Genomic DNA, 15,104 nt, shown 5'->3' on the forward strand with positions numbered 1-15,104 from the left:
CTTCTAATCCCATTTTTACTGTAATTATGAAGAAAGAAAGGCTGAACACCTGAGAGAGAGAGAGAGAGAGAGAGAGAGAGAGAGAGAGAGGGAAAGAGAGAAGGGGTGGGGGGAGGGAGTTAATGACAGCATCATGTGAGAGGTGTGGGAGGGGGATTGGGGGGGAGGGCTGAGCATTACATCAATTCTTTCTACAGCCACCTCGTAAAAGTATGAACTCTCAGCTACTTATATTTTCTCTTTAAAACAAAGGGTAGGGAAATGTACATAGAGAACCCAGAGAAACAAGTAGGGCAAACAGAAGCCACTGAAGCAGGAACATAAGAAGTCAAGTTTCAGGGCACAATGTGTTTTTCCTTTTGTAGGAAATAAACAGCCATTCTCAGGGAGTGCAAATGTCAGTCAAAGACAGGACCCCCTCCCCCACCCTGGACACCCCTGTTGACATCAAAGATGAAAAGAGGCTACAGTACATAATTCTGAAACTGTAAGCAGAGGCGGTTTTCATTCGCAGCCATATTCTGAGGTTCTCACCTGTATCTCGGAAGAATGAGGTATTGATCTTACGGAGGCAGCTGCAAGAGTGGAACAATGCTCCCCTGACTGCCCTGCAGGGTTGCGTAGTATTATTTATTGAAGTAAGTTGAATAGCGGAGGGAAAGCTCTGCCCCAGTAATAAGTGGTAATTGCCGGGAAGTGAGGCATTGCCGCTCTCATTGACCTCTGCATCCTGGTATTTTGATGGATTCTATGTAACTCCATTACGATTGGCATTGTAATATTACACCAGCTGAGCTGTAGAACAACAGATCTCCGTTTGGATCATTGATTTTTGATTATGCAGCTCCTCAGCATAGCCCACAAGCAATTCCCATTACTGGAGCTAGGATATCAGAGATGATGGGGGCAACAGATGGACACTCCATGGGGCTATAGGAGAACTGTTCCCCCATGAAGCCTGAACCAAGGAAGAGGTCCCAACACTACGGCTCTGGCTTATACATTATCACTCACCCTCCCCACTACAAGGTTCATGTATTAGGAGCTAGGTCCCAAAGATGGCAGTATTTGAAGGTGGCGTAGAACCCTTGAGGGATAGTGACTAGGGGTAGGTCTTTGGTTCTTTGGGGGTGGGGTGGGAATAGTCCTTCAAAAATAATGAAGGTCTTATACATGGGAGACTCTGCTTATGTGTTTCCTAAGCCTAAGCCTGCTCCACCCAGGCCCTCCCCTGCTTCCAGGTCTGGGTGACATCTTTGTCTCTTACATGTCGCCCCCCCCCCCCCATTGCACTCCACAATGGAGTAACGCTTACAGGAAGGCCCTAGCTCAGACTATGCCATGCTGATTTTTACCGTTGGCCTCCAAAACTGTGACTGCCACTAAAGTGGTCTGCCTTGGGTATTTATGATAGCAACAAAAAGAGTCCAATGTCCATGTTGGTGGCAAAGAACTAGAAAGCCTTTAAAGTTATCTCCACAATGAATGTGATACAATTTGGGGTGGATTTCAGACACTTTGGGGGACTACTGAAGGAGCAGGCTGATCTTCGCTGAATCTAGAGTCTACCTCTGAAGGACACTGGTTAGGTCTTTACCATCTCCATAGTGACCCCACCTGCGTTTTGAAACTCATACCCAGTGGCCATGCTTCCACACCTGACCGCTTGCCCATCTCTGCCTTTACGTCTTCAAACAAATGCATGTCCAAACATTAATGTTCCTTCTGACTTACCTCTCTTGAAAGAAGGAATACTCAGGTGCACTTCTGGAACCTTCTTCACAGAGCTCTAGATCATATTCTTTCTCTCTCTCTCTCTCTCTCTCTCTCTCTCTCTCTCTCTCTCTCTCTCTCTCTCGTACTGGGTACTGAGTCCTGAGCCTTGTGCTTTCTAAGCAAGTGCATGACCACAGAGGTCACCCCGAAGGAACCCTTAGATTTCTCCTTTTATTGAATATGATTTCTTTAAATGTATATGAGTATTTTACCTGCATGTGTGTCTGTGAACCACTGTGCATGCTATGCCCTCAGAGCCCAATGAGGGGCATTGGAACTTCTGGAACTGGAGTTATAGATGGTTGCAAGCTTCCATATGAGTCCCATGGAAGAGTTCCAGTGCTATTTAGCACTGAGCCATCTCTCCAGGCCCTGGATATGATTTTGACTGTGGTGTTACATGTGCATTAGATAGAACTGTAAGACAAACAAGAAGAAAACCAAACCAAACCAACATGGAAATAAAGAATTTAATTGATGTGATGAAACTTATCCAGCATGTGCTTCAGAATAAGAGGAATGAATGCTCTGGCCATGAATGACTTTTGGCAATCATCCCCCAGCAGAGACAGACAGCCTGTGAGTGCCATGCACACTTTACTCACTCTTATGTGATGGCAGCTGCCTGATCTGAGCTACAGTCAAACCCCACTGTTCACAGTGTGGGTGCCTGATCGCTTAGGAGTCTGCGTTATCTCCAACAGGTCTTATGAAATATTGCTGTTTGTTTACTCAGAACTAGAAGCTAGCATGGCCATGGAGGAAGCTATAGAAAAAAAGCTTTGTTCGGGCAAAGAGCCCCAGAATCGGGAACTTCGGGACCAAGCATAGGATCGTGGCAAACTCAGAGCTCCTCAAAAGTCTATCACAATACAGCTCAGGGAAGTGAGGCTAATCGTCTTTTTTTTTTTTTTTTTTTTGATTCATTGATTTATTTATAGTGAATTTTACATCCAGACCATGGTTTCCCCTCCCTCCTCTCTTCTCAGTCCCTCTTCCTAACTCCCACCCCCACTCCTCCTCTGTTTCTCTTCAGAAATGGGGGTGGGGAGGCTCCTACGGATATCAAGCTAGCCCTGGTATACCAAGTAGCAGTAGGACTAAGCTCACCTTCTATTAAGGCTGGATGAAGTAACCCAGTAGGAGAGAAGAGTCCCAAAGGCAGACAACAGCGTCAGAGACAGCCCCTGCTCCCACTGCTAGGAGTCCCGCACGAAGACCAAGATACAGAACTGTAACCTAAGCGTGGAAGGCGTAGGTCGGCTCATATTATCATCATCAGAGGAGCTAATCCTCTTAATGGGGGTCCAACGAGGCATCTGCCTGCAAGGCTGAGGATGGCAGAGAGGAGAGATGGGACCCGACTGGCATGTCCTCCTGGTGCTTCCCCCATCCCCACCTGCATCATCGGCTTCACGGAGTTCGCTGTGGTTCCCTCTTGCTGGAATACTTTCGACTTAAGCCATCGGTGATGAGGCGCTCCTGCATCCTAACGCAAGGCTAAATAAACAGCTGTGATAATCAGCTTTTTGCAAATGGATTTGTCTAACTTAAGTGACTAGGGCTCGAAAGACACCGGAAAGGGCCCAGTTGATTTTGTTCCCAATGCAAATTTTTATGTATGGAGATCTGCAGAGAGGCCTCCTCCTCAGCACCAGGCTGCTCCATAGTTACTCATCTCCTTGGGGCTTAATCATCAGTCTGTAACTATTGTAGGGACGCTGGGGCTTCCGCCAGGGATGTTCAGCCTTCAGAGAGACCCGTCTAGGCCGGGGCGTGGTGGCGCACGCCTTTAATTCCAGCACTCGGGAGGCAGAGGCAGGCGGATCACTGTGAGTTCAAGGCCAGCCTGGTTTACAAAGAGTGTCCAGGACAGCCAAGGCTACACAGAGAAACCCTGTCTTGAAAAACAAACAAACAAAACAAACAAACAAAACCGGACTAATTCCTCTTCAGATATAGTTACAGGATTCTCCTCCAAGACGTTTGTAGAAGGAGATTCACGGATTTGCACCAAGCCCACATGTCACCACTAAGTGCAAGCTCTCCCCACCCCCACCCCCCATCCCCAAACCATGGCCAAAACACAATTATGATTCCTGGAAACAGTAATGCATGTGTATGAGGGGAGGGGCTGAGGAATGCACAATTAACTCTGCACCAATATGGGAGCCATTTCTAAAGGGAAGCCAAGAAACAGGGGGCTTTGCATATGGAGGACAGGCAGGTAAGTGGGATGTGAGGGCATAAGAAGTTGCTCCACACTCAGATAAGGCAGACTATGTACCCCCTCCCCCCCATCACCTTCAGGCAGACTCAAGTACTTGGACCAATCTCCTTCTGCCTCTTACAGAGGTTAAATGGGCACACATTGTGTTTTTGTGATTTCTCTGTAGTTTCCTTTGTCTTCAGGGGAGCTTAACTTCGTTATCCATGTTAATTGAAGATGACTTAATGTCAATACTTTTACTTAGGTTTTATCATTCTAAAAACAAAAATGAGTCCTGCAAAAAACAAATCATACAAACTTTCTCCTTGAACAAAATCTTTCTCCCTCTTAGAGATCCTCGGTGTGTCTAAGCTTTGGAAAGTCTATCTTAGCAGGTACCTTCTTCTATCTATCATAATGCTTGAACGCAATCTCTCCAATCTCTTAGATTGCATGCTTTCTCCCTAGTAACCAACTCTACCCACAGCATTAGTCATCTACAGAACATACTCCAGGAATTACTCTTTCTTGTTATGTTCAAGACTGATCGGCGTTTCGCTTGAACCCACCCAGAAGTGCATTTCCTTATTTACAGGCATTTCCTGGGTGTACCTTGCTGTTGCACCTTGTACCACCCGGATTATTGGTGTTTCTACTGTTATCTTAAATTACTGTCAAAACTAAATCTGTGTTGCCACTTGTTGGGCCTTTTAACATAAGGAAGGAAGCCTTGTTCTTGTGGTCTCCCTCCTAAAAAGCATTTGCTAAAGGGCATTTTAAAAAGGCACATTAAATTTTATGAAGACTGCAGCAAACAAGTAAGTGATCATGATTTTCAGTATGAGCTGCAAGCAGCCAGGGGAGAGGCTGGCAAAGCTGTGACGCATAGCATTTCTGCTCACAGGTAGAGACGGGACATCAGTGACTCCCTAATGCTATAGTTAAAACATAGATTCTAAATAGTCAGTCTAATGAGTCCAAAATTAAAATTGGCCTGGCCCCTGGGTGCAGTCAGTAATTAACTTGTAATTTTATACAGAAGCAGATTCGGCTTCTGACCCTTGACTCTATTTAGCTCTCTCCTGGCATTTCAAAAGCATGACGTGCTCAATGTGGTTGTTAAAATTTGTATTACTAGGAGAAATAATCGAGGTAAATATGCATATGGAAATTATAGCCAGAGGGACACTTCGTAGACGCTGTCTCCATGACCTCAGATTGGGCTAATTGCTATTGCTGTCTTGTTCAAAATTACAAATCAGACTATTAGCAAATGGAATTACGTAAACCCTATAGGACCTAAACAATCATTGTCTAGAGCTGCGGGCTATTACAGCTGTAAGAAAATTTACAGAGTGTCTGTCACTACTGTCCTCATAGTTGACAAGTGGGGAAACTGAGTCAGCCTATACCACCTCTTGTCATGCTAATAGTGAGAAGACTCTGTTAGCTGAAGAGTGGGATTGAGAATGGGACATTTTCATTGATAGTTTTTTGTTTGTTTGTTTTTGTTTTTTTAAGGAAACAATCTCAGGTTGAACTTTAATGTGTTCTTTACTCTTGAAAATTGGAGGGAGGATAAATTTAATGTGTAAATTATACGAATGTGTGTAGAGGACAGATGGGGATGAGAATGCCCATCAGCAGCTAAGAATTTGGTACTTAAACCAATTTTTGTTTATTATAGTATATTAGCTTAGTGTTATGATGGTGAAATACCTGATACAATTAACTTACAAAGAGAAAATGTTTATTTAACTCCCAGACCAAAGCGTCTAGTCTAGAATGAGGGGACCAGGGGATGATACATCATGTGTCAGGTAGTGCTGGTTGGTGTTTTGTCACCTTGACATGAGCAGAGTCATATGAGAAAACGCTTCCATCAGACTGGCCTGTAGGCAAGTCTATGTTGTGTTTCCTCGATTAGAGACTGATGCAGGCAGGCCTAGCTGACTGCAGAGGTCAGTTACCAATCCTGGGCAGGTGGTCCTGGGATGTAAAACGCCTCAAGCGGAGCAAGCCACAGAGAGCAAGCCAGTAGCAGCCTTCTTACATGGCTTCTGCTTCAGTTCCTGCCTCCTACCTTGTTTTCCTGCCCTGAATTCCTTCAGGGATGCACAGAATGTGATCTGGAAGTGCAATCTAAATGCACCCTCGCTCCCCTCCCCAACTTCTGCCAAACAACACACAAGTTGCTTTGGTCCTGGTCACTGGTCCTGGTCAGAGAAATAGAAAACAAATTGGGACAAGGACAAAGGACCTGCAGGCCCCTCCAAGGACACACTATCAACTACCTCAGGACCTCACATCACGTGCCACAGTGTCTTCTAATACCCATAGCCTGTGAACCACTGTTTATATATAGCTCTTTAGGGTAAGCCTAGAATACACACTTATGAGGCTTGAGAGAGAGAGAGAGAGAGAGAGAGAGAGAGAGAGAGAGAGAGAGAGAGAGGAGGCAGGTTAGTTTATCAGGAATACCAGCCCACTGTGGGTGTTGTCAATCCTTGGCAGTCAGTCCTGATGTAAAATTTGGGGTTTGAGGTTCAACAGAGGATATTTGTAGGCATGTAACTCTAACGATAACGATACTTACAGTGTCTGAGGACGAGCTGAGAGTCCTGATTGGAGATCCTGGACTTGGTGGTTTGTAATGGTTTATCTTTTTGTCCCAAGACTTTCATCTAACTGTAGCCTCAGACCTAACATTTTATCGCCTGTTCTTGTGCCTGTGAATCCCACACTTACCAAGGAAGAGGTGTAAATTTCCCTGACTTTTGCCACAGATGCTCTGCACCCAGTGTTCGCAGCTGAGTGACCTGTGTCCACAAGCCCTGAGACCAAGAAGCCTCACCTCACCCCACAGCCTGAGAAATTATTTCAATGAGTGAATTTTATTCCCTTGCAAAAGTCAGGACAAAATTTGGGTACTTCACCCTGCTCCAGAGTAGTCATCATGTGACCTTGCTCGGCGTGCGGGGTCCCTAAGTTGGGGACGAAGGGGCAGCATTTTCCCAGTCTCAAAAATCCAGTATGGGTGAGTAGGAGATCCTTGAACCAATAGTGGGACTATGGACCAGGAAACACATCAGTCACCAAGACCCCAGCTCCATGGAATTCTCTGTCCTGTCCTACAGAGGTTCCCGCCCCTCCCCCATAGCTTACAAGGAGCTTCCAAACATGTTTATGCATCTCTTTCTACATGAGAGGCTGGCTAAACGCACTTTCCCCCATCTACTGACATTTTCAGAGATGTTTTATCTGCTTTATTGATTGGCACTCTGGGAGGCTTGCCTTAATATTGTGTGTGTGTGTGTGTGTGTGTGTGTGTGTGTGTGTGTGTGTGTGTGTAAGAAGAGAAGATGGATATTAGAAAAGCCTGAGTCAGTAGCCAGACTATTGTAATCCACCAACTAATACATTGAGGATAAGGGATGAAGTGTAGTCTCAAACAGAAGGAATCTTTAAACCTTGGATATAAAGTTGGCATCATCTAAGGTCTACTTTTGAATCGACCTACATTTTGTACTTCTGTTTCAAAATGATAGCATTTTAATATATATATTTATAATAATATTTATGACACATAAACATATAAATGTATAAAATATATACATGTATATTCCAAGTCTATAAATAATCTCAGTTTTTGGAAGTCAGGCTGTATCTCAAAGGTGCATACATATATTAGCTTTAGGGATGACCTTGGAAAGTGCCTGTATGAGCCAGTGAAAGGATTCTAGATATGTCTGCAATACTAGGCTCAATAGATGGAAAAATGCCCACCAAGAATCACAGTAGAAATAGTACCTTTAGAAATTTGAAACTAAGAAAATGTTAAAACAACGTACCATGCTCCCCATACTGTCTTTTTTTTATCCAGGTCTTAATTTCTTATCTGAAAAATACATGGATAAAATAATGTTTTAAACCACAACTAGCCTGGCTTTAAGATTATTAAACACAGAATATATTTTATATTTTATAATATCTTAAGAAGACATAACGAGCATGCTTATGGTCTCTTTTTCCTCCTTCAACAGCTTACATAGTGGTGGTAAAGGAATCAAGTCAGGACAACACAAAGATAGTAGAGGGATGGTGTTAGTGGCCAGGAGACACTAGCGCAGGAAATGTGAGCGACGCATGAGAAGTAGGCCTTTGCTCAAGTATTCAGCACCATACAACTGTGGATCTCAGAAGAAAAATTATATTAACAAATTAGAGCTAAGGAGAATGAGAAGTCTCCCATACAGCCTGGCGGTGAAATCTCACAGCCACAAACGTCACTTTAAATCCTTAGATCAATAAAAGCCAGTAGGAAGTAGGATCTGTAGAAATGGCTTGGAGGTTAAGAGCACTTTCTGTTCTTGCAGAGGACCTGGGTTCGGTTCCCAGAACCTACAAGGCAGCTAACAACTATCTGTAACTCCAGATACCACACACATATGGTGTACACACACACATATGGAAAAACACTCATAAAGTTAAAAACAATATACATTTTAAGCAATAATGAATAAAAACAGAAAGAATTCAGTGCATCTCAGAGCTAGCAAACGTGCCTTGGCAGCCCTTCTGGGTGTCTTTGTCATGTCTGCCCCTTCCAGATTCAGTCACACTGCTGAATTTCAGCTTAATGACGATGATCTTACTTTTATTTAACAAAGATACACATATGCGCGGGCGCGCGCGCGCACACATACACACACACACACACACACACATATATATTCTCAAACAGTTCTTTCATTCAAATTGCCTATTTGGTTGCTGTACATAAATAAAAATCACTTCTGTCAACATTCACTGAAGATATCTGTAACATTTACATTGAATTAGGCTTACACGCCATTGAGGGTGCTGTCAAGGCTATAGAGAGATGTGCACACCTTCTTCCCTTCCTTTCTCCTGTCCCCCTTCCCTTCTTCCCTCCCCCCTTCCTTACTTTCATGTTTTCTTTCCCTTCTAGGTGGTTCCCTCTCATCTACTCTCATGCCACCTGCGTTCTGCTCTCCCCCTTACATATGGAATAATGCAAAGATCGTCGCCATTTTATACAATGCAGATAATGGGATCTGAGGATGCTCAGGGGACACAGAACCACTGCCAAGGATGCCAGGGATTACTGTAAGAGTAGAACAGAAGAGGAGAGGGAGGCAATATGGAAGTCGGTCCGTACCTCAGTCACCAGGTGGCAGGGCAGCCCGGATCATGCAGTTGCAGTCTCTTGCCTTTTTTTGTTGGGCACTGGGGATGGGAAGACAGCTACTAGTCACTTTTAAATGATTCATGAGTGCAGGTTAAAAACAGGAGTGAGTTCATGGGAAGGTTTGCAAACCAAGGCGCCCCATTAGGAGGTTATATATTGACCTGTTAGTGATCTCCCTTAATAGTGACCTGGACATTGGAATAGTAGTAGGCAAAACTACAGACAGACAAATATTGTGTTAACAATTTCTCTTCAGTTTAGTTCTAAAACAGCCTAAGTTCATCTATATAACAATTCAACTGATACCAATTCATGTGTCTAATATGGAATATGCTTTTATTAATTCTCTTCTGACCGTAGGGTGGCTTCAGCCTCTAGATTAACATATACAACCCTTCCTGAATGCAGGATTAGACGGCCAATTGGTAGGTTCCGAATCGGAGGTACTTCGGGTTGGGCTTGATGAGGCGTCGATTTTACTATTTACTGAAGCAGTGATCAGATAGATAAGCTGCCCAGTCTTCAGGAGGAAAGCGTAGGTCATTAACTTCCCAGAAGCTGAGCCCGCTGGCGTGACTCGGCTAATGGGATGGATGAAGGATTCCCTGTGCCAAGTTTGGTACCTAATCAAACTTCACAGGCTCTGAGTGGTGAACAGGACTTTAGCCCACCAGAGTGGGTCTATTTACCTTTGATACAATGTCATTTCCTCTTTCTAACGAAGAAAAAAACAAATGATGTTTCAGGATACTGTTTTGAAGAAAAAGGAGCAAAGCGGGCTTTAGACGTTAACCGCCTCTTCCTGAGCAACTTAACACATAGAAGGATCAAACAGCTGACTGGAAGGGCGAAAAATCAGGAGCAGCTGCAGAGAGAGTGGAGACCTAAGGAGTTTAGGAATTTGTTTCCCAGAGGTCAAGGAGCTAGCAGTAAGAAGCAGGAAACAGAGCAACGCTGTATTGGGCTGGGAAATGTCAGAGAACACGGGAAATTTCAGTCACCGTATCTCAGAATTTTAAACACTGGAAAGGTGGGCAAATGTCCAACAGTCACAGAGACTCTGTCTCCTGACCTTAGGGTCATGGTCAGGGATTGACACTCCGTCCACACAAGGCTAAACTAGATAGCGTCTCCGGGCTCTCAAATGGTCACTCCTTGCTTTGGAATGCTCAGGCCTAGGGGGACGTCCTCCAAACCACTCCTGCCTCCCGTTCCAAGGTGTGGTTCTGACCAAGCCGCTAATGATCCCTGGTCTGACGCACTTTTCCTTCATTTCCATCACTGACCTCAACTGAGACTTACTGCCGGCAGGAATTCTTTTGCCTACAAGTGTTTTTCTAACTCCGTACACAGTGTACCTCTGATCCCAAGGGGTCTGAAAAGCACAGTAATTACCCAGAAATGCGATGCTTGCACTGTTTTATTGCAGTTACATAATGAAATGTATACATAAAAATCAGGAGAACCACTAAGTGTTATGTATTAACTGAGCATTGTGGGCATCTTGGCTGCAGGCATGACATCACCCACAGCCAATGAGAAGTCTCTTGACTACCTGCTCCTTCCCACAGTTCATAAGCAGGCTGTTTCCTGAGGACCACCTCTTCTGTAGAAATTGTTTAGAAGAGAAAATACAGGCCTGCCATACATAGCATCTCTTTGACCATTTTATTTCATCTAGGTCTCCAAGACTGGCGTTTCTTAGGACGTGAGATTTGGGGGTTTGGTTTGTGTTGGAGTCAAAGCAGAAAATGATTAAAAATTATATTCTAGAATAATATGAAAACTTGAAGAGCTATCGGAAGGAATTGTATGATATTATGGAAGAATAATATGCACAGTGATATAAACGACTGTATTGTGCGTGCTATGAAAAGAGATTTCTATACTTGCTTCTTGAAAAGAAGATGTTATAAGCTGCACAATTTTTTTTTCTAATGACAGAGTAGATCATTGTTAAAATATGAAAAGAAAGGTCAACCAAAGGCAAAATAGAAGTAATATGGACTCGTATTAGAAAATAGTGAGTTTACACCATGTCGATTTTCATCATAAACTCTTAATGCAGCTCACCCTATTGCCTGCCAGTATTTAAATAGTAGTGTCTAGAAATGATTTGTTCTGACTCTTTAGGCGCTATTTTAAACTGTGTTGTGTGCACATATACACTCATAGACATGGAAAGCACAATATTAGTACAGCATTTCTGAACATTTTTTTAAAGTTCCAATTTTTTCTGTTCTTTAAATATCCCATTTAAAATTTTTTTCTTAAAACTTTTTATTTGTAATTAAAAATATTACCTCATTTCTCCCCTTTCCTCTTCTGCCTCAACCCCTTCTGTGCCTCCCTCACTCCCTCTCAAATTCATTTTTTCCTTTTTAAAAAGTTATTAAGTATGTAAATACAGCCTACTGAGCCCACAGTGTTATCAGTATGCTTATTTTTAATGCTGACCACTCGGTATTGGGCAACCAGTTTAAAGGTTCATCCCCGCCTGGGGAAGACATCCTCCTCTCTCAGCATTTGTTATCTGCCTGTAGCTCTTTGCCTAAAGATGGGGCCCCGTGAGATTTTTCGCACACATGTTGGGATGACAACTGGTATTGGAATTAGCCAGCTCTTGTCTAGGCAGTTTTATCCTTGAGAGCTCATGGGTGTAACTTCCTTGTCATATCTAGAAGACAAATCTTGCTGAAAACTTCTGGATTCTCTGGCCCTTACGATGTTTCCATCCTCTCTTCTGCAATGTTCCGGGAACCCTTAAATGCAGGAAGTTTTTGGTAAATTTATCCCCTTGAGCTGGACACCCCACAGTCAATTAATTTCTGCATTTTGACCAGTTGGGGCCGCCTGTAAAGGTCCCTTTTTGCTGAGAAAAGAAGCTTTTTTGATGAAGGAGGAAGCATTACACTTAACTGTGCATATAAGGCTACGTATTTCGAATGCAATTAAAAATTATATTTGTTTAATACAGTGGTAGTAGTAGGTTCTTCTCAGAGACCCATGGCCTACTAGCCACCAGTAGGTGGCAAGATTTCAAATACCACACATGGATTTTCTCCTTTTGAGTGGGTTGCAAGTTCAATCAGACGTTTGTTGGTTAGCACCAAGATACATGACACTGTTGCATCTTTAGGGATAGCTTGCTGTGCTGGTCATTGTGTGGCTTTGAGTCATCCCAACTTGCTAGAGCTATTGATTCCCTCCCTCCCTTGGCATCTTACACATCCCCTTCTGATACTCCGAATGCTAGTCCTCAGCCGAGAGGCTTTCAGGGGTCAGACCCAGCTCCAGTTCTCTGAGTCCTACGGCTGGCTGAAAGTCAGGGGGGTCTTTGGCAAAAAGTCCCTTCAACGACTTGAAGGCAAAACCCAGGGACAACAGCAATAGCCATTAGACTTTTGGAGGTCTCTTGGACTCCCCTGACCAACAACTCTAAATGTGCTTTTCTTATTCCTAGCACTGAGGTTTTATGGTCCTTGTGGGGAGTAACATTATCACTGCAAGTGGTTTAACTAAATTAAAAAGTGTGTGTGTGTGTGTGTGTGTGTGTGTGTGTGTGTGTGTGTGTAATTGTAGGTAAATATAAAATAATGTGAATCCCTATGTGTTTTTTCCTGAGCATCCTTAAATTTTAAACAGTGTGTATTGTCTGTCTTTCCTTCCCACTTCTGTATCCCCCCTAACTAAAGCCCCCACCACTCTTCCCGTCTCCCCTTCATATTGCCTATATCCTGGGATTTCCTTTCTTAACGCTTCGTCTCCACACATTGGTCTCTTTTGAGGTAATCCAGACCCAGAGAGACAAACACTCCATGTTCTCTCTCATTTGTGGTTCCCAGCTCCAAATCTTCAGGCATGAGCACATATCCTGGAGAATCCACAAAACCAGAAAAGCAAATATCAAAATTTTATGTTAGCTGTTAACATAAGTCTTAGTTTAATTTCATGTCAACAAACCTCAAATGTTATTAATATAAAGGCATGAACGTGGGGAAGGTCTTCTAGGGAGGGAGGAAACGGCTTGAGAGGAAGATGACAAAGGGTGGGCGTGAGAGGACACGAACTATACTATATATGTAGAAAACTGGCAAAATAAAAGTCACTTTATTTTTTATTTAATTAATTTATTCAGATTACAACTCAATTGCCATCCCATCACTTGTATCCTTCCATTCCTCCCTCTCTCCCACTTTGACCCTATTTCCCTCCCCTAGGTCTATGACCGAGGGGGACCTCCTCCCTGACTATATGGTCATAGGCTATCAAGTCTCATCTTGGTATCCTGCCAAGTGGCTGAAAAATCACTTTAAAAGGAAAGAAAAATTCTGTTTTCAAACACTCATCATTTTCCGGTTGGCACTGGCATTGTCAGAGGATAAGAGGGAAAGGCTTCTGGGTAACCACTGGTCGTTTTTTTTTTTTTTTTTTTTTTTTTTTTGCCTTTTCTCGTAACTTAGTTTTTTAGTGATCATCAAGACGTGACTTTCCTGTTCTTGCTTGCAGGTGACCAAGTCCAGGCCAATGAGATGTGCGCGGGAATGTGGTAGAAATATCCAGAAAGGCCCCTTAAATGCAGACTCCATGGTCAAGTGTTCAAAATGCCACCTCACCATCACTGATGTTGTCCCCACAAATGTCTTTTGAGAAAAGTGAACTTGTGTTAACTGCAGCCTCTGTGATTTCAGGTTTGTTGTTGTTGTTATTGTTGTTGTTTTCCTTATAGGTCTAAACTTGATTTCGAACAAGGCAGGGTGAGCTGCCTATGTTCTTTTTCGTTTGCAAGTTTCCTCGTGTGTTTCCAGGGAAAAGTTAACCACGATAAGGTGGATATGAAAAGGAACATGCAGTATACGTCTTTCTGGGCCTGGGCTATGTCACTTCATGTAATATTTCCCAGTTCTGTCCTTTTTTTTTTTTTTTTCTGTGAATTTAACAATTTCGTTTTTCCGTATGCTCGAATATAATTCTGTTGCATAATCTGTAGCACATTTTCATTATCTATTCATCATTTGCTGGGCAACTAGGATGATTCATTTCCCTTCCTATCATGAGCAGAGCAACAGTGAACATGGGTGAGTGAGGATCACTTTAATAAGATCCGGTGTCCCTTGGGTGTATGCCCAGGAGCGGTACGGTTGTATCTTATCATCGTACTTCTGATTTTAGGTTTTGGAAATCTCTTCACACTGATTTTTGCATGCTGTGTGTACCAGGTTACACTCCCACCAGCAGTAAGTAAGTTATCCCCCCTCCTTTTTTCTTAACTTATTAAATTACTGTGATTTATTCACACATTCCATCCTGATTGTGACTTCCCATCCTCTGCTGCCTTATTTCCCTCCAGAAGACCCCCTGACATGGGTCGGGGGGGCTTCTCCCCCACTGTCTGAGCACAGCCTATTAGGTCTCATCTCCTCTGCCTTTATTGTCATTTGTGTTCTTGATGACAGCCGTTCTGATTGGGATGGCCTCAGAGTAAGTTTAAAGTTGAATTTCTCTGATGCCTAAGGTTGTTGAACACACTTAAAAATGTTTAGTGGCCATTTGTATTTCCTCTTTTGAGGACTCTCTGTTTGGTCCCTTAGTTGGTTTTGTTTGTTTGTTTGTTTGTTTGTTTGTTGTTTTTCAGTGTTTTGTTTTTTAAAATTGGGTTGTTTGTTTAATTTTACTTTGTTTTTATTATTTAATTAATTTATTCAAATTACAGCTCAATTGTTATACCATCACTTGTATCCTCCCATTCTTCCTTCCTTCCCTTTTTCACCCTATTCCCCTCCCCTAGGTCTATGACCGAGGGGACCTCCTCCCCCGCTATATGGTCATAGGCTATCAAGTCTCATCTTGGTAGCTTCCTTATTCTTTCTTTGAGTGCCACCAGGCCTCCCCACACAGAGAAGATGG

This window comes from Acomys russatus, chromosome 26 (assembly GCF_903995435.1).
Source record: "Acomys russatus chromosome 26, mAcoRus1.1, whole genome shotgun sequence".
NCBI classification, from domain to species: domain Eukaryota; kingdom Metazoa; phylum Chordata; class Mammalia; order Rodentia; family Muridae; genus Acomys; species Acomys russatus.